The sequence below is a fragment of the Rhinopithecus roxellana genome, chromosome 21, assembly GCF_007565055.1.
Source record: "Rhinopithecus roxellana isolate Shanxi Qingling chromosome 21, ASM756505v1, whole genome shotgun sequence".
In the NCBI taxonomy this organism is placed as follows: Eukaryota; Metazoa; Chordata; class Mammalia; order Primates; family Cercopithecidae; genus Rhinopithecus; species Rhinopithecus roxellana.
Genome location: NC_044569.1, coordinates 52,850,619 through 52,876,957, shown reverse-complemented (window position 1 = coordinate 52,876,957; position 26,339 = coordinate 52,850,619). Strand labels below are relative to the sequence as shown.

Sequence of the window (26,339 nt, the reverse complement as noted above, 5' to 3'; positions counted from 1 at the left end):
AACTTTTCTAGCCAAAAGTCTCACTTCCTTTTCCATTCTATTGCCTGACACTCCATCATAGTAGAAGATAGACACTGCAATATCACAGGGGGAGAAAGCACTTCGAGGGAGTTAAAATAAACCTTCATATGTTAGAACTGGAGCTCACGGTGGCTTTAAATAATTTCTCTGAATATCAGCTTTATGATCTTTAAAATATGCACAATAAAATCTACCCTTCCTGTTGAATGGGACTTCTGTAATTTAGAAAGAAAAATCAGAATGAGATAATTTATGCAAAAGCACTTTGTTAGGGTATGGAGAAGAGGGAACAGAACACTCATACACTGTTGGAAGAAGTGTAAATTAGTACAGCCATCATAAAACAGTATGGAGTTTCCTCAAAAAACTAAACATAGAACTACCATATGATCCAGAAATTCCATTGCTGGGTATATATTCAAAAGAAAGGAAATCCACATATCAAAGAAATATCTGCACGCCCATGTTTATTGCAGCACTATTCGTGGTAGCGAAGATATGGAATCAACCTAAGTTTTCACACACTTAAGTATATACAAAATGTGGAATATATGCACAATGGAATACTATTCAGCCATAAAAAGAATGAAATTCTGTCATTTACAGCAACATAGATGAAACTAGAGGTCACTATGTTAAGTGAAGTAAGTGAAGCACAAAAAGACCAAAACTGCATGGTTTCACTCATATGTGGGAGCTAAGAAAGTGGAACTCCTGGAGGTAGAGAGCTGATTCATGGTTACCAAAGGCTAGGAAGGATGAGGGGGATAAAGAGATGTTGGTTAATCTGCACAAAATTACAGTCAGGGCCAAGCGCGGTGGCTTATGCCTGTAATCCCAGCACTTTGGGAGGCCGAGGCAGGAGGATCACAAGATCAGGAGTTCGAGACAAGCCAGGCCAACATAGTGAAACCTCATCTCTACTGAAAATACAAAAAATTATCTGGGCGTGGTGGCAGGTGCCTGTAATCCTAGCTACTCAGGACGCTGAGGGAGGAGAATGACTTGAACCCAGGAGGCGGAGGTTGTAGTGTGCCAAGATCATGCCACTGCACTCCAGCCTGGGCGACATAGTGAGACCCTGTCTCAAAAAAAAAAAAAAAAAAAGTAAATTCAGATAGTTTTCAATAGTATAGTAGAGTGACTATAATTAATAATAATGCAAAGCACAGCTCAAAAGACCTAGAAGAGAAAAATTGGAATGTTCTCAACATAAAGAAAAGACATGTGTTTGAAATGATAGCCATCCCAATTACCCTGATCTGATCATTAAGCATGGTATACATGTATCAAAATATCACATGTACCCCCAAAATATGTAGAATTAATATGTATCGATTTTTGAAAAGCACTTTGTCAACCAGTTTTGCTTTTTTTTGTGGAAATTCTTAAAGACACTACTCTTTTTAATTTTGTATACTTTAGGTCTTCAAGAATGTCTGTTCAAAACATAAGAGAAGGAAGGTTTCATCTTAAATGATGATTGGCAGACAGTAGAGACCAGAACAAACCTTTGAGGATTTGGATACAGGATAAGCCTGAAGGTGGGTGGTACAAAAGAGAAAAAGAATGGAGAAGGCGCCTATTTCACTAATTTGACTACATCCAGCATTAACTCCAGAAGGTCACACATGCCAGTGCAAGAGGACCCCTGGCACTGGCAGTGAGTCAAATTCCCTGAGCTTTTCATGTTCATTTTCCATATTAATTTATCTTCCAAATAAAAGCTGGAATACTAAATCAACTAAGAGCATCCATCTGATAAAAGATATGCAAATATCTTTATAAATATACAGCATCATCTATAATGTTGACAGGTTAGATAAAGAGACCAACTTTCCCTTAAAACTCTAAATTCCAAATAGAGAATGTAAACATCGAGTCTCTCTTTTTCCCCGACATACTCTCTCTCTCTCTCTCTCATACACACACCCACACCGCCCCCCCACACACAGAGACATGCACATACAATGTATTTTATTTTCAGTTTCACAGATAGTTGTAAATTGCATATATTATTCACAGACTCCCCAACCCCAACCCACCTTCGCATACAAACCAGACTCAAATATTGTAGGAACCTCTAATACCAAGGCTTGAATGTAAAAAACTAATAGATTCTTAGAATTGTCAAAGGTGCTAGGAAATGCAATTAGGGCACATAGCATGTTTGGATGTGTGAAATAACAACAGTCAAAAGCATCTAAACAAAATAAAAACAGCAGCAAGACAAACCTGGTCTAACATTTGCTAAGCAGGAGCCCACCCCTGCAGCAGCCCATGGTTACTTCCTGCTGTCCAGCCACGGCCTTTATCAACAATTCTTTTCTGTCTCCTTAATAAATAATTGGGAAGTGAAGGCCCCAAAGGCAGTGGAATGTCCCAACTGGGGAAGGCAGGATGAACGCACAGAGGCAGCCCTAGGAGAGACTGATGAGTGACTGGCTAGGCAGCTCTCACTTGGTACAAGCCAGCCTAGAGCTGGAGTCCCTGAGAGATGACAGATGGTTCAGCATCGACTTTTCAAAGGGAAGAAGGGAAGGTGGCTGTGGAGAGATCCCAATTTGCAGTCCTTTTGTTCTTGTGTATGTGTGAGCTCTGACCTCCTACTCCCTCCTTCTTGTTCCCTTCCTTTCCCCTTCCCCAGATCTCCTTTTCCATATCATTCTGTAAAGCCAAGAGAAAACCAGAATAAAAAGAAAGAATAATCAGGGTCAAAAAGTCAAAGGGCCCATCTCTGATCTGTCCTGTGTGGCTGATGAGGCCTCAGGCTTCAGGGTATCTGACAAAACATCAATGGAATCAATGTGGCTAAATTAAAGCGTGCAGAACATACCATGTTTTACACGTAGCTCTTGGGAGAGAGGAGACACGGCCAGCAGGATCTGAGAGAGCATGATAGGCTAAGCTGGTCAGCAAGCCTCCTGGAACTGGCAGACAGGGAGGCCAGCAGGAGCTCATAAGAACCCAGGCACACAAACATGTAGAAGGAAAAACCAACGCAGGTGAACGCTGATTACAGTGCTCACTCGTCCAAGTTCCAGGGGACTTATTTTCTGATTGTAAACAATGTACTAATTTTATAAAATTTGGAGAACATAGGACTCCTAAAACACGGTGGGACTTTTGTGGAATGGGCGAATGCAGTCAGGGAGGTGAACGTTCTATATCTAATGCATGCTTACTGAGCACTCCTTACCAGGCACTACCTGTGTTGGGTATGCATACTCTGCGCCTTTTGTTAGCCTAAGAACACAGAACACAATAGCAACTCAATGCCCAAAATGAACAAGAACGCAATTGCTGACAGAGGTATTGACTGCTCCTGCGCTAATGATTTGGCATCTTACTTCCTATTGAGCTTCAGTGTCCCTTTGAAATATCAGCTAAATCATTTAGACACTGTCTGAAATATAAATAGGGATTTTTAATGTTTATCTAGTTTACTGAGTAAAGAATTAATTGCTGCATTTACTTAATGAGGTAGTATGTCCCATCATTTTTTTTTTCCTTTCAGCCAAATGCATAATTTTAATATTTCACTGTCAGTCTGCTCAACATTTCTTTTTCATGAAGCATAGCTCAAAGAAATTTCAATAATACTGTTTTAAATTAGCTACTTCCTGTCAAGTTAATAAACCTCAATACTTAAGTTCCCCACTTATAGTCTCAAGTCTCCTGTTCAAGGCTAATTCTCTTTGCTTCTCCCATCTCCACGGCCACCTCTCTGCCTAAAGTCCATATAACTATAAGGATGAACTAGAGGGTTCATCTGCATGGCACTGCAATTATGATAATAGCTGATACTTACATGACAGTTACTGTGTGCCAAGATCTGTTGTAAGTGCTTTACTCACATTAACTCATTTAACCTTCACACAACCTTATAAGGTAGGAACTATTATTATCCTCTTTTTACATGTCTAGAAGGTCTCCAGAGTGGCCTCCTTAGGGAACTATATAAGGAAAAGAGGAAGAGAAGAGACACTTAGTTCAAAGATATTTTCTCAAGATTGAAAGGAAGAAGAGATTCTGACGCCAGCTTCTGCTTCTCATTTAGCTTCTCTTATGGTCCAGCTTCTTCTAGGTCCAACCCTGTAACCAAGTGTTAAAAAGAAGAAGCTTCATCATCTTGCATACTTTAAGTACACACAGTAAAATTTATTTTTTTACAAAAGAGAAGAGCCCACAAGTAAAAAACTCTATGCAGTAAGGAGAGTGCTTGAGGAGAGACTCAAATCCAGGAAACCCAGAGAACAAAAGAGAACGCTCGTGTGTGGCTTTGGAGAGACAGTGAAGAAGAATCACTGCTCTGTTAGAGCAGAGAATACATACAAGTTTCTAATGTAGGACCAGACGCAGGCCACATGGGAGAGAGCTGTCCTGGGGCCATGTTAAATCCCATGCAAGAAAACTGCCAGAAAGAGAGGGCCTGTGAAGTAAATTGCCAAGAAGCAGGCCTAAGGGCAAGGCAGCAAATTAGAGGAGGTCATTGATAGGGCAGTCCCTCATGGAAGCCTCTGAAAGACCACTGAGGCATGGACAAGAGAAAGAGACCATCATAAATGCCTATTGGACCCCCAAATCGCAAAGCGATCTCAGAACAGTACCATTTAAGTAATGAATTTCCAGATCCCGTTTCTCTCCTCTACCTTCTTACCTTTGAAGGGTCAAAAACCTACCTTAGCAAGATGGGATAGGAGAGGTGGGGAGAGAAGACGGATAATGATCTCTCCTCCCATCCCCTTCCCTGGCAATAAGGTTGTTGCCTGCATGAGACCCCACCGAAGGAAGGGGAACAGCTATAACTCTGAGTAAAGTTGGAAGCTTTGGCTGTTACCTGGGACTAAGTATTAAACTGCAATCATGTTCTGTGATTTAAAGGGATTGTAGGAAATTTTATTACCTAAACATGAAAGCCCAAAGGATCTGTTAAATTTTCATCAAGGACAGCAGAGGAGTTTCCTAACAGAGCAAGTGTAAAGGGATTGAGGGAGGCAAATAAAGTTGCTTTTACGATTTCACCCCATGTGTGCAGCTTATTCAATGCCTGTCACTTAGACAATGAGCTGACAGGCTCCTAATTACACAGCAAAGAAGCAGAATTAAGACTAAAACTCTTCTCTAGTTCCATGTTTTTCGTTTTTGTGGTTTGGAGCAAGCAAAGCAGGGGACCAGACAGCTAACCACCTGGAGGTGCCTATGAAATAGTTAGACCAACTTCATGTGCTGAACTAAAGAAAGCACGAAAAATAGATTCCATTTTTCTGCAAAAAACTAGATGAAGAGAAGTTTATAGAATATAATCATCGCTTAGAGAAGGAATTAAATCAACTCAGCATTTACTGAAAGCTGTAATTCCTAGAATTCATGCTAATACTATTTCATATGTATATCTTAACTGGTAATATGTGTTTATCCTCTATTTTTAGAGTTGAATTTCTAATTTTCTGCAGTAGCACTGCAAGGTATTTGAATGCAAGAGAAGGCACAACAATACAGACAAACAAGTAAAACTGACGGACACACATGTATGTACTGAACTGACAAGTGCTGTGAGACAAGACAAAGGAGTGCTGAGGTCGAGAATAATAAAGAAGACCTATTATTACAGGTTTGCCAGAAGAGGTGTCTCTGAGGGGGTGACATTGAACCAGATACATGAAAGATGAGAATACAGTTATGCAAAAAGCCAGGGAAGGGCATTCCAGACAGAAGATACAGTATGTAGAAATGACACTGAAGCCAGGTGTGCGGCTCTTGCCTGTATTCCAGCTACTTAGGAGTCTGAGGTGGGCGGATTGCTTCAGCCCAGAGTTTGAGCCCAGCCTGGGCAACAGAGTGAGACCCTGTCTCTAAAGAAAGACAAGAAAAGAAACAGCACTGAAACGGGATCAAGACTCAGAGAACAAACGGCCTGACAAGAAGCACTGTGCTCCGTGTGTGTGTAAGAGCAGGAAATGCTTCCAAGCACAGTGATCAATATGACGTACATCTTTTAAAACCACTAAAAGTGTTCTCTGGAGAATGAATTGGAGGAAGACAAGAAGTAAAGAAGGCAGATGAGGTAGAAGGCAATTGTAATTGTTCTGACAAGAAGTGAGAAAGTTTTGCTAGAGTGGCAGGAACAATTGTGTGGAGACAGCAGGCGGATGTGAAAAATGGGACTGTGGCTTGGTTTAGATGTAATGAGTGAAGGAAAAGGAGAAATCAAATCTAGAATGATGATTTCTGACCTGAAAAATGGTGGGTGATGGTGCCATTAACCATGATGGGAAAGACAATGCAGGAGTAGGTTTGGAATGTTTTAACTCTGAGATTCCTGGGAGTGGTGATAAGGAACATAAGCAGTTGGTTATGCATTTGAAGTTCAAAGGGAAGTTCTGAGCTGGAGATGCAATTGGGAAAGTCACCAGCAAAGAGTGGCATTCAATAGCAGCAGAAGAGATGAAGTTATGCAAAGATGGAATGTACAGAAGGAAATAAAGGCTAAGTGGAGGAGGAGGATCTGAGAAGCTGTTAGAGATGTAAGAGGAAAACTAGGCAGGAGCAATGCCAAGAAAATCAAAATAGGAGACTGGGTGGGAAAAACAGACATCAGCCAACAGTCTTGAATGCTGCTGTGAAGCTCACTAAGGTGAGGACAAAAGGAGCCACACTCCATACCAGGGAAATTCTGCCCTCAGAAATAAATGTCCCATGGGGGATGTTACTGTGATGCATACTGTGAGGTCAACCTTATGTGAGCCTGTCTAGGCTCTAGTCCCCAGTTATTCCATCAAATACTCTCTAGGCATTGCCAAGAAGGCATTTTGTAGGTGTGATTAATGTTCATAATAAGTTTACTTTAAGTAAAGGAGTTTATCCTAGATAATCAGACAGCCCAAATTCATCCAGTTGAAAAGATTTAAGAGCAGAACTGAGATTTCCAGAAGAAATTCTGCCTATAGACTACAGAATCAACCCATGTCCAAGAGTTCCAGTCCGCTTTTCTTTTTTTTTTTTTTTTTTTTTGAGATGGAGTCTTGCTCTGTTGCCCAGGCTGGAGTGCAATGGAACGATCTTGGCTCAGTGCAACCTCTGCCTCCCGGGTACAAGTGATTCTCCTGCCTCAGCCTCCTGAGTAACTGGGATTACAGGTGCCCACCACCATGCCCAGATAATTTTTTGTATGTTTAGTACAGACAGGGTTTCACTATGTTGATCTGGCTGGTCTCGAACTCCTGATCTTGTGATCCTCCTGCCTCGGCCTCCCAAAGTGTTGGGATTACAGGTGTAAACCACTGTGCCTGGCTTCCAGTCTGCCCTTCTTGATGGCCTCTCTTACAGATTTTGTTCTTGCCTCGCCAGATTCCACAATGGTATAAGCCAATTTCCTGCAATAAATTGAATATATTTCCTACCTGTTCTGTTTTTCTGGTTATATCTTTACTAACACAAGAACAACTTCACTTTTTCTGGTATTAAAACAAGTGCTGAACCTTGATTCATTTAAGAAAATGAAAAGTTGGGAGAGTCTGTTTTTGTTGATTCAATGACGTTTAGAACAAGACGGACAACTGTACACCATTCATACTACTCCCTCATTTCAAAGATGAAGAAACTTAAGCCCCAAAAAGAAGGGCCCTTAGTTAAATGCAATGAGGTGACAGAGCCAGTCCAGAGGCCACTCGTGGTGGTCTTCTAGGCTGATTCTGAGTCACCTTCCTTTCACTGGCCCTAGCAGGATGATGTCCAACTGTGCTTAGGAAACTGGAAACATGTCACCAACCATGGATTACTCAAAAAACTCTCACAGGATCTTATTTACTGCATGTGATGTGAATGCCATCTACCTTTTTAAGCACCGTGACAATGCATACTTGAGCAAGAGCTTTCTTGCCAGAAACATGGAGGTCTTTGGCATAGGATGGAATAAAATTCGGAAGCCCAAGTTCCTGGGAAGACAGTCGAGAGTTTTACCTCCTGGACAGTTTTGAATGGGGCTGGACTACAGGCATTTTTTGATGACAACAACTGAAGAGGGCACATGAATTGGGTGTACACTGGCTCCCAACCATGCACACAAGTGCAAGGGCCTGAACTTATTACTACGTTATGGAAAATGAGGGGCTGGAGCAGCAGCTGAAGGAAGGGAGGTCTGGGGTCTGTCCCATCAGAGTTACGTAGACCCCAGCTCTATTCATTCACTAACTTATCAAGGCTTCATCCTGACTATATTATGTACTGCTAACAAACATTACAATATTTTTCCAACTAGTATTATGATATCATAGACTCTTACCTTAAACATTTTTTTTGAGACAGAGTCTTGCTCTGTTGCCTAGGCTGGAGTGCAGTGGCACGATCTCAGCTCACTGCAACCTCTTCCTCTTGGGTTCAAGTGATTCTCCTGCCTCAGCCTCCCAAATAGCTGGGATTACAGGCGCCCGCCACCATGCCCAGCTAACTTCTGTATTTTTAGTAGAGATGGGGTTTCACCATGTTAGCTAGGTAGGTCTCGAACTCCTGACCTCGTGATCTGCCTGCTTCAGCCTCCCAAAGTGCTGGGATAACAGGTATCTGCCACTGAGCCCAGCTCTCACATTCTGTTTTCCCTACAACTAAGCTCTCCTGTGTTCTTCTTAAGATATGATCAGCAACCCAAAAGTAAACTCTTTATGAGACTTTGCCATGGATTGATAATTTTTTACAAGGTTTACATACTTACCAGTTCCAAAGGACATTAATTGAAAGGCAGATCCAATATTTAAGCTTTTAGTTTTCATTTTTTAAAAATGTTTCATAGAAAACTTTATTGCTAGGACTTCAATTCTTCTGATGAGTTGCCTTGTTTGGATTCAGTCCACAGAAAGTTGTCACTACTCATTTGTCTTTTTTTTGTATTTGAACCTTCTAAGAAGCAAGCTTAAAACATTTATCTAGATTCTTTTTCTATTCAGCAACATTAAGCAGCTTATTTAGATTCACAAACCTCTGCTAACTCTTGCTTTTTGATCCTTTTCATCAGTCATATTCAAAAAGAAACGCTCCCTCACCAGCAGTTCAACTAACTTTTCAAGTACCTGGAGACGTGGCAATTGGTATCTGTTGTCCTAATGAGTCCTTGGCAGTTCCTCCTCCCCTTTCAATGTTGCTTCTGTTTTTCACACACTCTCTCATTCTAGATGATTTGTTTCAGACTGTCAGTGTGTTTTGTGTTTTTCTCAAAGTCAAGAACAAGACGACAAAGTCAGTGGTCTCCACCCAAGAGATAACATCCATCTCAGCTTATGACCTTTTCCTGTGGACTAGACAGAGTCATTCTATCTTTCCCCATCACAGCATGCTAACCCCTCATCAACATATTCAAAGTCCAAGTCCAAGGAGTCTACGTGAGCAAGTGAAGACACAGTGAATGACACTATCTATGAGCCGGAGAATTCTCACCAGATACTGAATCTGCTAGTGCCTTCATCTTGGATTCCCAGTCACCAGAAGTGTTAGAAATAAATTTCTGTTGTTTATAAGTCACTCCAGTCTATATGGTATTTTGCTGTAGAAGCCAGAATGGATTAAGATAGGGTACATTGCATATGTAAAGTGCTCAGTAAATGAATGAATAAATGAAAATAACTCAGGATCATGTCTAATAATTGGGGGAGTATTACCTACTATCCTTGGGATTGATTTTGAGGCCTTTTATTTTGAAAACTGCTTTCAATTTCCCTGTTGAGTAAAAGGTAATTGCATTAGTCAAGAGTCTTGCAGATAAAGGTGATAGAAAACCAATTCAAATTAGCTTAAGCAGAAAAGGAGTAATTTATTGCCTCACATAATTGGAAGTCCAGGAAGACACTTCAGACATAGATAAATCAAGAATCTGGTGATTCTCCGTCTTTCTCTTTCTCATTTTCCTGTCTTCTCAGCCCCACACCACCCACTAACTGCACCTCCTCCTCTGCTCATTTTCCTCCTTGTTGAGGAGGTTAGAGGCTGCGGTGCAGGCATGGAGAGATGAGACTATAAATAGATACTTCCAGGCTTATGTCATCCCAGCTAGTAACCTCAAAGCAAAGAATTTTTAAGTTTCTCTCCCAGTGACTACACACAAAATTCCATATGTATATAACGTGCCTGGGTACCATGATTAGAGCAAGTGTGAGTTATATAATTGCTGTATATATATATACTGTTACTGAGGATGCTATGGACCAGAACTGCAAGGACCCCTAGAGCTGTACGGAATAATACAAAAGTGCAAGGAATTTTTGTATTGTTATTCTGAAGAAAAAAAAGATGACTACAATTTGAGATCGTGATGAGTATCTGCATTTAGCACATTCTTTTCCAGCAACTTGCATTTCTTTTTGTCCAAATTCAGACACTACAATGATTTTGTTTTCTAGCCAGGCAGAACCTTAGACTTATAATTCAACCATTTTATTTTATAGATGAGAAAGTGGAATCACATCCTTCTTCAGTGAACCAACTAGCATAATAAGGAAGGTCTTGCTGTTTCCTGGTCACGAGGAGGCATTGTAGGAGCTAAGAAGTCAGCAAACGGTCTCAGCCCCACAAAAATCCCCTGTGACACAGAGCATTCATGCGACCTTTCTGGGTTTCAGTTTCTTCCATAAAATAAAGTGTTTAGAGTCCATAATTCCTAATCATTTCATGATTTCAAGTATTGCAATTATGGATCATAAAGATTCGTTTGTTCAAACCACTGCCCTTTTATAAAATCTTATGAAAAGAAAATAGTATCTTTAAAATATTTTCCCTAACAACAGACATGCCACCTGCATTCCATGGAAAATGATGGGAACTTCATTTTGAAACATTATTTTCAAGATCCCAGCTGTTCGTGATTTTAAAAATATTTTAAATCCTACTGATGAAGTGAAAATAAGTTTTATGTAATTTGTAAGAAACACTTTAGTAACATGATACATTTCAATGGCAACACTCATTTTTAATCATGAGTATTTTCAACTAAGCAGAAATATGTAGTAGTGTGAAATCAGTGATGTTAACTTTAGGAAAATAATGAGAGAAAGAGGAGGGTGTAGACGGTTGTCCTTTCCATCATAAAAGCTCTCATAAAGCATAATATGAACATATATTTTTGAAGTACAAAGGAAAATTGGTATATAGGAACAAGAATAACGTGTGTGTGAACCCATTTACAACTTCTTTCCTCTTTATCAGAATGGGCACGAGTAGGGTTGCAAAATGAGGCCGTTAGAGAAGTGGAATGAAGAACATGTCATTTCATTGCTGAGCTCAATTACATATGGGCCAAGAAACTGGATTGGCTGGGACCTTGAGCAGAGCTGGTATCTGATTGGCTGAAATACTAAAGAGGGCCAGCCACTCTGGTTGAACATTTGAACCTGGGAGATCTGAAGTAAGATTTAAAACTGTTGCCAAAAATTAAAGAAAATTCTTTTTTTTTTTGAGACGGAGTCTCGCTCTGTCGCCCGGGATGGAGTGCAGTGGCCGGATCTCAGCTCACTGCAAGCTCCGCCTCCCGGGTTTACGCCATTCTCCTGCCTCAGCCTCCCGAGTAGCTGGGACTACAAGCGCCCGCCACCTCGCCCGGCTAGTTTTTGTATTTTTTAGTAGAGACCGGGTTTCACCGTGTTAGCCAGGATGGTCTCGATCTCTTGACCTCATGATCCGCCCATCTCGGCTTCCCAAAGTGCTGGGATTACAGGCTTGAGCCACCGTGCCCAGCCAAGAAAATTCTTTTTGTCATTAAAGGCAGCTTTCAGATGGTCCTGCATACCAAGTTGAAAAAACCTGTTATCTCCTTTTTCTAAGCCAGTTATCTCCTTTTTCTAAACCACTTGTACATCCCAGGAGGAGAGTTTGGAATCTTGCTCCATGCCCCTCCTACTACAATGGAAGATACACTCTCTTCCTATCTAAAGTACATTTCTCCACTAGTCTTTGGGATGACATGCCTTTTCACTTTCTTGGGAATTTCCCTTCTTTACGTACAGCCCCCTTTGCATTTATTGAATCATCATCATCATCTATGGTTCTAGTATCTTCTATGTTTAAAAAAGCTGCTCCCTTTATCCAATGTCCTCTAGTAGCTATCCCATCACTTAACTGCTTCTTCAACAGGCAGAAAACTGTGGTCCACAATTATTATTGTCTCCAGTCCTTCAGGATGATTGATGAGTGCCCCCCACCCACTCTGCTCTGTCTCTGCTCCATTCCACATAAATTAATGCTCTTATCAACCTGCCTTCGAGGAACTTACAGTTTAATATATTGGAGATAAAGATAATGCTATGTCACCAGATCTAATGGTTTGTCTGTTACCTTTTTAAACTTTCTCTCTAGAGGACCTTACAAATTTTTATAACAATTTTATTGAAATATTATTTACATATAACACAAAGTTGTGAAACTATCACTACTTACACTACTACTTAATTCTAAAATATTTTCATCACCCTCCCCCAAAACTCTCATACACACTAGCACCCATTCTCCATTCCCTATTGCCCCATCCCTTATCTATTCTCTTTATCTATAGATTTGGTTATCTTGGACATCTCATATAAATGGTATCATAGAACATATGGCCTTTTGTGGGTAGCTTCTTTCACTTAGCATGTTTTCAAGGTTCCCATTTCTAGCATGTATTAAAACTTCATTCCTTTTTATTAACAAATAATTTTCATTGTATTATATATGACAATTCTTTACCCATTCATCAGTTGGTAAACATTTGGGTTGTTTCTACTTTTTGGTTATCATGAATAATGCTGCTACAAATATTTGGGTTCACATGTTTGTGTGGACATGTTTTCATTTCTCTTGGATATATCTAGGAGTGGAATTGCTAGACCACATGATAACTCTAGGTTTAACATTTTGAGAAACTGTTAACCTGTTTTCCAAAGAAGCAGAACCATTTTTCAATCCCAGAAGCAGTGTATAAGGGTTCTGATTTTTCTACATCCTTACCAAAATGCTGTTTTTTTGATGGCCGCTATCCTAATGTGTATGAAGTGATATCTCATAGTAGCCTTAATTTGCATCTTTTTAATGATTACTGACATTGAGCAACCTTTATGTACTTATTGGGTATTTGTATATCCTCTTAGATAAATGTCTATTTAGATTTTCTACCCATTTTTTCAATCGGATTTTTTAAATCGTTGAGTGGTAAGTTTTCTAGTATGTATTCTAGGAACAAGTCCATCACCAACATCAAATGTATTACTTGCAAATATTTTCTCCTATTCTGTGGGTTGTATGTCACCTCCTTGATGGTGTCTTTTCAAGCATAAATGTTTTTAACTTTGACAGAGTTGAACTTGTATATTTTTGCTGCTGCTGCTGTTGCTTGCACATTTGTTGTTATATATAAAAAACGTACCTAAAAATCCAAGGTCACAAAGATTTTGCCTATATTTTTCTCTAAATGTTTTAAGTAGGTTTACACTTCACAATAATTTCTATGATGCATTTTGCATCAATTTTTAAACCCATTTTAATTTTTTCTTGAAGTACAATTCCAACTTCATTGGTTTACATGTGACTATCCAGTTGTTCCAGTACCATTTGTTGAAAAGACTGTTTCCTTCGATGAATTGCTTTAGCACCCTTGTCAAAAGTGTCAAAAGTCAATTGACCATAAGTTAATGGTTTATTTGTAGATTCTCAAATTTATTCTATTAATCTGTGTGTCTATCCTTAAGCCAGTGCCACACTGTCTTGTCTACTGTAGCTTTGTAGTAAGTTTATCAGGGAGTTTGAATTCTCTAATTTTTTCTTTCAGTATTCTTTTGGGTATTCTTCATCACTTGCATCTATCAATTTTTGTGTTCTGAATACCACCTACTAACAGATAACTCTCAAAATTATATCTCTCAAATTTCTTTTCTGAAATTGTGACTCTTATTGAAGGTATGTTTTTAATTGGAAGCCCAGGCTAAATATCTCAGAGCTATCTCAAATTGTATAAGCTAACTGAAAATTCATCTCTCTATCTCCCCCTATAATATTCCATCTTTCCTCTATCTTCTTAATCACTGTAAGTGCCCCCACAATTGACTCTATTGCTCACGCCGGGACCCTGGGAGTCAATCTTCATTCCTCTCTTTTCTTCACTCCCACAGTCAATCCATCAGTGAGTCCTATCCAGTTTTTCTCCAAATCATTCTTCAAAGTCATTTTCTTTCTCCCTATATCTACTTTTACCACCCTAATCCAAACCACCAGAATTTTCTCCTAGATTACTAATTAGTCTTCCTGATATTTCCCTAAAGGTCCATTTTCTATAAAATAAACAAAGTGATAATTTAATAAGTTAAAGCTAATCATTTGGTTCACTGATTTCCTTTGCACTTAAAATAAAATGCCAACTTTTCCCATGGTTTATAAGCCCATGTATGATTTGATTCCACCTACCTCTTGACACTCCTTTTCTAATCTTTCACCTTGATTACCAGGTTTCAGACATATTAGCTTTCTTTCAGGTTGTTGCACAAAGCAAGTTTTTTCATGGCTTAAGGCCTTTGTACATGCTGTTCCCTCTAATTAAAATGCCCCTCCTGCTGCCTTTACCCCTCAGCCTTTCATGCATGGTTCCTCTCATCATCTGCTCTTGGCTTAAAGTATTATCCCCTCAGATTACTTTTTTTGGTGATTATATCTAAGCTAGATTTTCCTCTTGTAACTTCTTTAACCACACACAGTTTTGCTTCTTTCAAAGCACCTACTACATTTTATAACTGTTACTTAAATTGCTTGTATGATCGCTTCCTGTCTGTCTCTCCGTTGCCTTACTAGGTTGTAAAATCCATGCAGGTGGGAACCATGTCTGTTCCTTTCACTACCGTACCCCCAACACTAAGCATACAATGAAGATTCAATAAATTATTACTTGAATAAATAACTCTTTTTTACCCATCTTCAAAAAATTAATAACGCTGGGGGGCGCGCCCAAGATGGCCGAATAGGAACAGCTCCAGCCTCCAGCTCCCAGTGTGAGCAACACAGAAGACGGGTGACTTCCGCATTTTCAACTGAGGTACTGGGTTCATCTCACTGGGGCATGTCGGACAGTTGGCGCTGGTCCGTGGGTGCAGCCTGACCAGCAAGAGCTGAAGCAGGGCGAGGCATCGCCTCGCCTGGGAAGCGCAAGAGGGAAGGGAATTCCTTTTCCTAGCCAAAGGAAATTGAGACACACAACATCTGGAAAATCGGGTCACTCCCACCCTAATACTGTGCTTTACCATGGCCCTAGCAAACGGCACACCAGGAGATTATATCCCACACTTGGCCCAGAGGGTCCCACGCCCACGGAGCCTCCCTCATTGCTAGCACAGCAGTCTGAGATCTAACTGCAAGGCGGCAGCGAGGCTGGGGGAGGGGCGCCCGCCATTGCTGAGGCTTAAGTAGGTAAACAAAGCTGCCAGGAAGTTCAAATTGGGTGGAGCTCACCACAGCTCAAGGAGGCCGGCCTGCCTCTGTAGACTCCTCCTCTGGGGACAGGGCATAGCTAAACAAAAAGGAGCAGAAACCTCAGCAGAGGTAAATGCCCCTGTCTGACAGCTTTGAAGAGAGTACTGGATCTCCCAGCATGGAGGTTGAGATCTGAGAACGGACAGACTGCCTGCTCAAGTGGGTCCCTAATCCCTGAGTAGCCTAACTGGGCGACATCCCCTACTAGGGGCAGACCGACACCTCACACCTCACACGGCAGGGTACACCCCTGAGACGAAGCTTCCAGAGCAAGAATCAGCAACACTCACTGTGTAGCAATATTCTATCTTCTGCAGCCTCCACTGCTGATACCCAGGCAAACAGAGTCTGGAGTGGACCTCAAGCAAACTCCAACAGACTTACAACTGAGGGTCCTGACAGAAGGAAAACTAACAAATAGAAAGGACACCCACATCAAAACCCCATCAGTACATCACCATCATCAAGGACCAAAGGCAGATAAAACCACAAAGATGGGGAAAAAGCAGTGCAGAAAAGCTGGAAATTCAAAAAATCAGAGTGCATCTCCCCCTCCAAAGGAACGCAGCTCATCGCCAGCAACGGAACAAAGCTGGAAGGAGAATGACTTTAACGAGTCGAGAGAAGAAGGCTTCAGTCAATCAAACTTCTCAGAGCTAAAGGAGGAACTACATAACCAGCGCAAAGAAATTAAAAACCTTGAAAAAAGATTTGACGAATGGCTAACTAGAATAACCAATGTAGAGAAGTCCTTAAAAGAACCGATAGAGAAGAAAACCATAACACGAGAACTACACGACAAATGCACAAGCTTCAGTAACCGACTCGATCAACTGGAAGAAAGAGTATCAGCGATTGAAGATCAAATGAATGAAAGGAAGTGAGAAGAGAAGTCTAGAGAAAAAAGAGTAAAAAGAAATGAACAAAACGTCCAAGAAATATGGGATTATGTGAAAAGACCAAATCTACATCTGATTGGTGTGCCTGAAAGTGACGGGGAAAATGGAACCGAGCTGGAAAACACTCTGCAAGATATCATCCAGGAGAACTTCCCCAACCTAGTAAGGCAGGCCAACATTCAAATTCAGGAAATACAGAGAATGCCACAAAGACACTCCTCGAGAAGAGCAACTCCAAGACACATAATTGTCAGATTCACCAAAGTTGAAATGAAGGAAAAAATGTTAAGGGCAGCCAGAGAGAAAGGTCGGGTTACACACAAAGGGAAGCCCATCAGACACACAGCAGATCTCTCGGCAGAAACTCTCCAAGCCAGAAGAGAGTGGGGGCCAATATTCAACATTCTTAAAGAAAAGAATTTTAAACCCAGAATTTCATATCCAGCCAAACTAAGTTTCATTAGTGAAGGATACATAAAATCCTTTACAGACAAGCAAATGCTGAGAGATTTTGTCACCACCAGGCCTGCCCTACAAGGGATCCTGAAGGAAGCACTAAACATGGAAAGGAACAACAGGTACCAGCCATTGCAAAAACATGCCAAAATGTAAAGTTCATCGATGCTAGGAAGAAACTGCATCAACTAGCGAGCAAAATAACCAGCTAATGTCATAATATCATAATGGCAATGATGAAGTTCACACATAACAATATTAACTTTAAATGTAAATGGACTAAATGGTCCAATTAAAAGACACAGACGGTTAAATTGGATAAAGAGTCAAGACCCATCAGTTTGCTGTATTCAGGAGACTCATCTCACATGCAGAGACACATATAGACTCAAAATAAAGGGATGGAGGAAGATCTACCAAGCAAATGGAAAACAAAAAAAAGCAGGGGTTGCAATCCTAGTCTCTGATAAAACAGACTTTAAACCATCAAAGATCAAAAGAGACAAAAAAAGGCCATTACATAATGGTAAAGGGATCAATTCATCAGGAAGAGCTAACTATCCTAAATATATATGCACCCAATACAGGGGCACCCAGATTCATAAAGCAAGTCCTTAGAGACTTACAAAGAGACTTAGACTCCCATACAATAATAATGGGAGACTTTAACACCCCACTGTCAACATTAGACAGATCAACGAGACAGAAAGTTAACAAGAATATCCAGGAATTGAACTCAACTCTGCACCAAGCGGACCTAATAGACATCTACAGAACTCTCCACCCCAAATCAAGAGAATATACATTCTTCTCAGCACCACGTCACACTTATTCCAAAATTGACCACATAATTGGAAGTAAAGCACTCCTCAGCAAATGTAAAAGAACAGAAATTATAACACACTGTCTCTCAGACCACAGTGCAATTGAACTAGAACTCAGGACTAAGAAACTCAATCAAAACTGCTCAACTAATGGAAACGGAACAACCTGCTCCTGAATGACTACTGGGTACATAAGGAAATGAAGACAGAAATAAAGATGTTCTTTGAAACCAATGAGAACAAAGATACAACATACTAGAATCTCTGGGACACATTTAAAGTAGTGTGTAAAGGGAAATTTATAGCACGAAATGCCCACAAGAAAAAGCAGGCAAGATCTAAAACTGACACCCTAACATCACAATTAAAAGAACTAGAGAAGCAAGAGCAAACACATTCAAAAGCTAGCAGAAGGCAAGAAATAACTAAGATCACAACAGAACTAAAGGAGATAGAGACACAAAAAACTCTCCAAAAAATCAATGAATCCAGGAGCTGGTTTTTTTGAAAAGAATAACAAAATTGATAGAGCACTAGCAAGACTAATGAAGAAGAAAAGAAGAATCAAATAGACATAATAAAAAATGATAAAGGGGATATAACCACTGACCCCACAGAAATACAAACTACCATCAGAGAATACTATAAACACCTCTACGCAAATCAACTAGAAAATCTAGAAGAAATGGATAATTTCCTGGACACTTACACTCTCCCAAGACTAAACCAGGAAGAAGTTGAATCCCTGAAGAGACCAATAGCAAGCTCTGAAATTGAGGCAATAATTAATAGCCTACGAATCAAAAAAAGTCCAGGACCAGACGGATTCACAGCCGAATTCTACCAGACGTACAAGGAGGAGTTGGTACCATTCCTTCTGAGACTATTCCAATCAATAGAAAAAGAGGGAATCCTCCCTAACGCATTTTACAAGGCTAACATCATCCTGATACCAAAGCCTGGCAGAGACACAACAAAAAAAGAGAATTTTAGACCAATATCCCTGATGAACATCGATGCAAAAATCCTCAATAAAATACTGGCAAACCGAAATCAGCAGCACATCAAAAAGCTTATCCACTATGATCAAGTGGGCTTCATGCCTGGGATGCAAGGCTGGTTCAACATACGCAAATCAATAAACGTAATCCAGCATATAAACAGAACCAAAGACAAAAATCACATGATTATCTCAATAGATGCAGAAAAGGCCTTTGACAAAATTCAACAGCCCTTCATGCTAAAACCTCTCAATAAATTTGGTATTGATGGAACCTATCTCAAAATAATAAGAGCTATTTATGACAAACCCACAGCCAATATCATACTGAATAGGCAAAAACTAGAAGCATTCCCTTTGAAAACTGGCACAAGACAGGGATGCCCTCTCTCACCACTCCTATTCAACATAGTGTTGGAAGTTCTGGCTAGGGCAATCAGGCAAGAGAAAGAAATCAAGGGTATCCAGGTAGGAAAAGAAGAAGTCAAATTGTCCCTGTTTGCAGATGACATGATTGTATATTTAGAAAACCCCATCGTCTCAGCCCAAAATCTCCTTAAGCTGATAAGAAACTTCAGCAAAGTCTCAGGATACAAAATCAATGTGCAAAAATCACAAGCATTCTTATACACCAGTAACAAACAAACAGAGAGCCAAATCATGAATGAACTCCTATTCACAACAGCTTCAAAGAGAATAAAATACCTAGGAACCCAACTTACAAGGGATGTAAAGGACCTCTTCAAGGAGAACTACAAACCACTGCTCAGTGAAATAAAAGAGGACACAAACAAATGGAAGAACATACCATGCTCACGGATAGGAAGAATCAATATTGTGAAAATGGCCATACTGCCCAAGTTAATTTACAGATTCAATGCCATCCCCATTAAGCTACCAATGACTTTCTTCACAGAATTGGAAAAAACTGCTTTAAAGTTCATATGGAACCAAAAAAGACCCCTCATTGCCAAAACAATTCTAAGCCAAAAGAACAAAGCTGGAGGCATCACGCTACCTGACTTCAAACTATACTACAAGGGTACAGTAACCAAAACAGCCTGGTACTAGTACCAAAACAGAGATATAGACCAATGGAACAGAACAGAGCCCTCCGAAATAATACCACACATCTACAATCATCTGATCTTTGACAAACCTGACAAAAACAAGAAATGGAGAAAGGATTCTCTATTTAATAAATGGTTCTGGGAAAATTGACTAGCCATAAGTAGAAAGCTGAAACTGGATCCTTTCCTTACTCCTTATACAAAAATTAATTCAAGATGGATTAGAGACTTAAATGTTAGACCTAAAACCATAAAAACCATAGAAGAAAACCTAGGTAATACCATTCAGGACATAGGCATGGGCAAGGACTTCATGTCTAAAACACCAAAAGCAACGGCAACAAAAGCTAAAATTGACAAATGGGATCTAATCAAACTAAAGAGCTTCTGCATAGCAAAAGAAACTACCATCAGAGTGAACACGCAACCTACAGAATGGGAGAAAATTTTTGCAATCTACTCATCTGACAAAGGGCTAATATCCAGAACCTATAAAGAACTCAATCAAATTTACAAGAAAAAAACAAACAACCCCATCAAAAAGTGGGCAAAGGATATGAACAGACACTTCTCCAAAGAAGACATTTATACAGCCAACAGACACATGAAAAAATGCTCATCATCACTGGTCATCAGAGAAATGCAAATCAAAGCCACAATGAGATATCATCTCACACCAGTTAGAACGGCAATCATTAAAAAATCAGGAAATAACAGGTGCTGGAGAGGATGTGGAGAAATAGGAACACTTTTACACTGTTGGTGGGACTGTAAACTAGTTCAACCATTGTGGAAAACAGTGTGGTGATTCCTCAAGGATCTAAAACTAGAAATACCATTTGACCCAGCCATCCTATTACTGGGGATATACCCAAAGGAGTATAAGTCATGCTGCTATAAAGACACATGCACATGTATGTTTATTGCGGCACTATTCACAATAGCAAAGACTTGGAATCAACCCAAATGTCCATCAGTGACAGACTGGATTAAGAAAATGTGGCATATATACACCATGGAATACTATGCAGCCACAGAAAGGATGAGTTTGTGTCCTTTGTAGGGACATGGATGCAGCTGGAAACCATCATTCTCAGCAAACTATCGCAAGAACAGAAAACCAAATACCACATGTTCTCACTCATAGGTGGGAATTGAACAATGAGATAACTTGGACACAGGAAAGGGAACATCACACACTGGGTCTTATTGTGGGGAGGGGGGAAGGGGGAGGGATAGCATTAGGTGATATACCTAATGTAAATGACGAGTTAATGGGTGCAGCACACCAACATGGCACATGTATACATATGTAACAAACCTGCACGTTGTGCACATGTACCCTAGAACTTAAAAGTATTTAAAAAAATTAAAAATGCAGAACAGTTACATAATGCTGTGTAGGCCAGACACTATTACAAGCCCTATAAACTGAGTTATTTATTTAAAAGATACAACAACTTCATAAGGTAAATTCTATTAGTATATGCTTTTTTGTGTATGAAGAAATTGAGGTACGGGGAAGATAAGCAACTTCCTCAGTATTACCCAGCTAAGATATGAGAAAACATAGATTTAGAACTGAGGTGCTCTGGGTTTGATGCCTATGTGCACGACCACTAGGCTACATCGATATATACCAGAAAGTCATGATTCCCATAGAAAAGGAGGGTGGGGACTTTTGATCTGACTTAGGGAAGTTGGCATTCTCTTCTAGGCCCTGTATCTGCATGTAGATCTTGGGAGGGAGGATGAAGCAAGTTGCATGAGGATACCAGAGAACTTTTTGTTATTTTATAAAGCCATTTATTGCAACTCTTCCTAAGATTCAGAGATAAAGGAGTCTTATGGTATAGCAGTAGGTGCCTCTCAAAAGCCCAGTGATGTAGAAGACATCAAGGATCCCCAAATAAAATATTGTTGAGTGAATCAGAAGTCTAGGCTGGTAATCTAGGGTCAATATCAGGTAAGCAGTTGAAGTTGTCACCTCTTTCAGGTGTAGGTGCTGGTCTTAGGAGAAAATGACTAAGCCCAGGGGTATGTGAAATTAAAAGTGTGGCCAGATGGTAGCCTCATCGTGGGCATTGCTATGCACTGGATGGACCTTAACCTTCATACTATCACCTCTGCCCCCACAGCTCACACATAAGCACACTGAGCTCAGGGTGTGGATAGGGTTTCACACTGAGCTCAGGGTATGGATAGGGTTTCTTGGCTTTTTGTGTTCTATGTCCAAACAAGTTCTTGTTCAAATGGAAAATGTGGCCTCTTGAGAACGTCAGCATCCCCACTTATTCCACTGTAGATGTAAACGGTACCTTTTCCTCTCTTTGAGTCTCACTGAACCACATGTATTGTAGGCCCACCAGAATTCTGTGTTCATGGGACAAATGGATTGTCAAAGAGTGGTGGTAGACACATACATGGTGGCATATCCTCTGCTGTGCATGTGCTCCATTTCCCATCAGTCTTCACTTACACAATATAGATTCAAAGATCAAATGAATTATTAAAGCTTTTAAGATAGCAACATCATTGCATTAAACTAAACACAGGGCCCTTCAGAATGTGAGGTCTTGTGCATCTTCACAGGTAGCATGCTCATGAAGCTACTCCTGGTCATTAGTGTGTGAATGGTATCTAATGCCAGAGGACTGGATGAGATCACTGTGAGAGTACAGATAGAGAAAACAAAGAGTCCCAGCAACAAGAACTCTGGTGGTCTAAAACTTAGAGGCTGAACAGTAGAAAGAGTTCAAGAAGGAGACTGAGAAAGAGCAGCCATGGAGGTAAGAGGGCATGATATGAAGAAATTCAGGTTGAATATCCCTTATCTGAAATGGTTGGGACCAGAAATGTTTTAGAGTTCTGATTTTTTCTTTTCTTCTTTGGATTTTGAAATATTTGCATTATAATTACTGGTTGAGAATCCCAAATCCCAAAATCCGAAGTGCAAAATACTCCAGTAAGTTTTTCCTGTGAACATCACGTCGGCATTCAAAACATTTCGAATTCTGAGCATTTCAGATTTTGGATTTTCAGATTTGGGATGTTCAATGGGCATCTGGCCATGATGTTATTAATTGCATTTTCTGGGGCTCTCATTTTGTGACAGACTACGTAGGATGGCACCGGTTCGTGGAAGAGGCTCACTATTGAAATAGATTCTGGGATAACTGCCACGACTATGGGTAGGTATGATAGAGGTAGGTCATTTAGTTGTAGTGGAATAGAATATTAATGCTCTCATAGGAAAGCGTGACAACAGTTAAAAACAAGTTCCAGGCCGATTTTGGATTCAGAGGGATGTTCATGGGAGCTGAGATTTGAGTTGTATATCTGTACACATGCCAACCAGATGTCTGAGGGCTGGGAAATGATGCTGGTTCTGTGGTAGCACACGTATGTGATTTTTTTTCCTAAGGAAAGATAAGCAAAAACCTCCACCTGCCTGCTGATGGTAGCTGCTACAACAGTTCTATGAAATGGACTAGAACACCTGCACATTCCTAGAGTATATTTTAAGATAACAGACTGATTCCTCATATAGAACCAAGAAATAGAGTTACAGTATCTCAGAATACCAATTTGGATTTTTCTCCCCATAATTTAAGAAGCAAAAAGTTATCAGAACTGGCACTATTACTACCCGCACCTAGCATATGAAAGCACTGAAAGAGAGAGGGTCACCTTTTTGAGGAGAGTGCAAGGTTCACAGAGAGGACCTTCTTTCCCTCCTCATGATCAACAAGGTGGAACTTTGTCAAGCCAAGAGAGAAAGGCCCCAGGAGAACTACTTAAAAGTTTGGAGGTGTCTGCTTATATATTCGGTATGGTGACAGGAAAAGAAAAGAGCATTTGGGAATGATGACCTGGAAGGATGAGCAGAGGAAAAAGGAATCATCTACTGGAGGTATCTTACACATACATCTTTTGCTTCAAGATGAGGTTGCATTTAGGGTTGAGAAAAGACTTTAAGTTAAACAGGAGATCAATAAAACAGACAAAAAAGCAAGTTTTGGTCTTTAAAGCCAAAATCAGACTAGAAAGTTCCAAAAAGTTATGAAATGAAACTGTCTGCTACCCAGTGAGAATGGAATATTTCCACACAGTTGAACAGCTATTTGGAAAACAGACATGTTACATTTTAATGATAACAGCTCTCACTTACCTAATACATTTGGCTTTCTATTATGTTGTCATGTGCTTATTGCACAGTTCTCAGGATTTTTTTCTGGATAAGGTACTTGGAGTACTGATAAATGAAAAATATGAGGGGCATGAATATGTGGGCTAAAATATTACATTCTTGAAGTTTATTTTAAAGTATACTATTTAGGCCCTTTTCAGAGTCCATGGGTTAAAATAGAGAACATAAATAAGTATTTAAGGGCAAACACATTTCTGTTCTCTCCCAGTGCCAGAAAGCTGGTACCTCTTTCCATGGCCTTCCTAGTTTCCAACCCTAGGTAGAAGTTGCAACTCTGTTCAGTCAGCTTATTTGGTAGAATCATTTGCATTAAAGAGTCTTACACTGTATGAAGGGAGAATGGCGCTCCCCGCCCACACTAACCAACAAGATGTCCACATCCTTGTCCCTTGAACTTGCTAGGTTACAAGCTAAGAGGGAGTTAAGGTTGCTAATCAGCTAATCTTAAATAGATTACCTGTATTATCCAGGTAGTCACAATGTAAACACAAGGGTCCTTCAAAGGGAAAGAGAGAGGCAGAAGAATCAGGACATGACTAGCCAATGCTGGCTTTGAAGATGGAAATAGTATCTGCAGCCTCTAAAAGCTGAAAAAAAAGCAAAAAAAAAAAAAAAAACCAGATTTTTCCCTACAGCCTCAAATCTTATACTTGACCACTCTACAATTTATCCACATAACCAAAAAACACTTGTGCCCCAAGAGCTATTGGAAAAAAAAAGAAAAAGAAGCCTGTTCTCCACACTTAACTGAGACACTCCTTTCTATCGATTCCAGGTCTTAAGATAATAACTCTTTCAACTGAGTTCCAATCAGAAACTCTTTGAGTCCACCCATGGTCTGGAAGCATCTCACCTTCGAGTTGTCCCACCTTTCTGGACTAAACCAATATACACCTAACATTTTTGATTAATGTCTGCCTGTAACTTCTGTCCCCCTAAAATGTATATCAAACTGTAACCCAACCACTTTGAGAACATGTTCTCAGGGCCTCTTGTGACTGTACCTCAGGCCTTGATCACTCATATTTGGCTCAGAATAAACCTCTTTAAATATTTTATAAAAAAAGAACAGAAAGGAAAGGAATGCAGCCTTGTTGACCTCTTGATTTTAGTCTAGTGAGATCCATTTTGCACTTCTGACCTCCAAACTGTAAGATAAGTTGGTGGTAAATTTACCACTAAATTGGGGGTACATTTTTACAGCAGTCATAGGAACCTAATGTACAGACAACACTCTTTCCCACTCCATCATCTCCAAGGATGAAATGGGTGGACAAACTAATCAAGGGCTGATACAGATTCTACCTTCGTGTTTCTTTCCCCACCCACTCCAAGCAAACTCCCTTCCAGTTCTTACCTCCATATATCTAGCAAGAGGGGCAAGATGCAGTAGTTTAGAACTAAGAGGAACATGCTTTTAGTCCTCAAACCAGTGTTTCCAATTTAGCTTTTTCACCCTTTTTAAAACAGAGCTAAACACTGGCATATAGGGCTACTGATATTTTCATTTCCATTATGCTAATGTCCCCTTTGTATATTGTTCCTGAAAACGATGTAGGATTCAAATATTATTGGATCTCAGGCCTTTATGCAAATTTCTCTATCCATTCTGAATTCAATCATATAGTTTTCTGGCTTTAATAGTTCCCTACCCTCATTCATAACAAAATTGGTTACTAATAAATTACTCATTTATTATTGACATATTACTAATTCATTTTTGAATTGTCTTTATGAAAACAATAATCTCTAATATTGCCCTAGCAGCAACTTCCTGTCAGACAGTATAGTCTCTAAATGATGATAAAGAGACAGACTATGTTAACTTTCTCTTATTTCATATTAATTCCTTTCTGAAGTCAACAAACACATTTTCTCTTATTAGTATGTTCAGCTGTTTATTCAGTTTGTGTGTTCTTACCACTTTCTTTTTTTTTTTTTTTATCATATCCCTCTGATTTGGGTTTCTAAAAGAAAGCAAAATGTTATATCTACTCAAGCAAAATGTTTGTAGAACAGCAGTGTAAAAAAAAAAAAAATCTCTCAAATTTTAATTATACATGCTATTAAAAAATCCCTAGTTTGCCAAGCTAAAAGTTCTCTATTTAACTACCATAATGTATCTTCTCTCACAGAAATATTATTTCTTCTGTTCGTTTCTTATTTTTGACACTTCCAAGTAACAAAAGAACGTGAACAAAGCTTGCTGGATAGTACTTTTGAACATTTCAATGAAATATAACATGGGCTCTGCCCCAAAGAAAATGTGCTTATTCATCTTACATACCATTATGCAAACATTTAAGAACATTATATTAATACTATAATGGTAAATACCTCACTATGACAGCTTAATTATAGATTACTGTCATTAAGAAAACCATAATA

The 26,339-nt window shown here is 39.7% G+C and overlaps 1 long non-coding RNA gene across 1 annotated transcript; it reads right to left on the bottom strand.

Moving 5' to 3' along the window:
* Nucleotides 1–1,161: 1,161 nt before the first annotated feature.
* Nucleotides 1,162–24,539, bottom strand: LOC115895447. Its single transcript, XR_004055614.1, has 3 exons — nucleotides 24,409–24,539; nucleotides 23,913–23,996; nucleotides 1,162–4,116 (listed from the first exon to the last, which is right to left on the bottom strand). It is a non-coding gene; the product is annotated as an uncharacterized LOC115895447 (long non-coding RNA).
* Nucleotides 24,540–26,339: the final 1,800 nt, after the last annotated feature.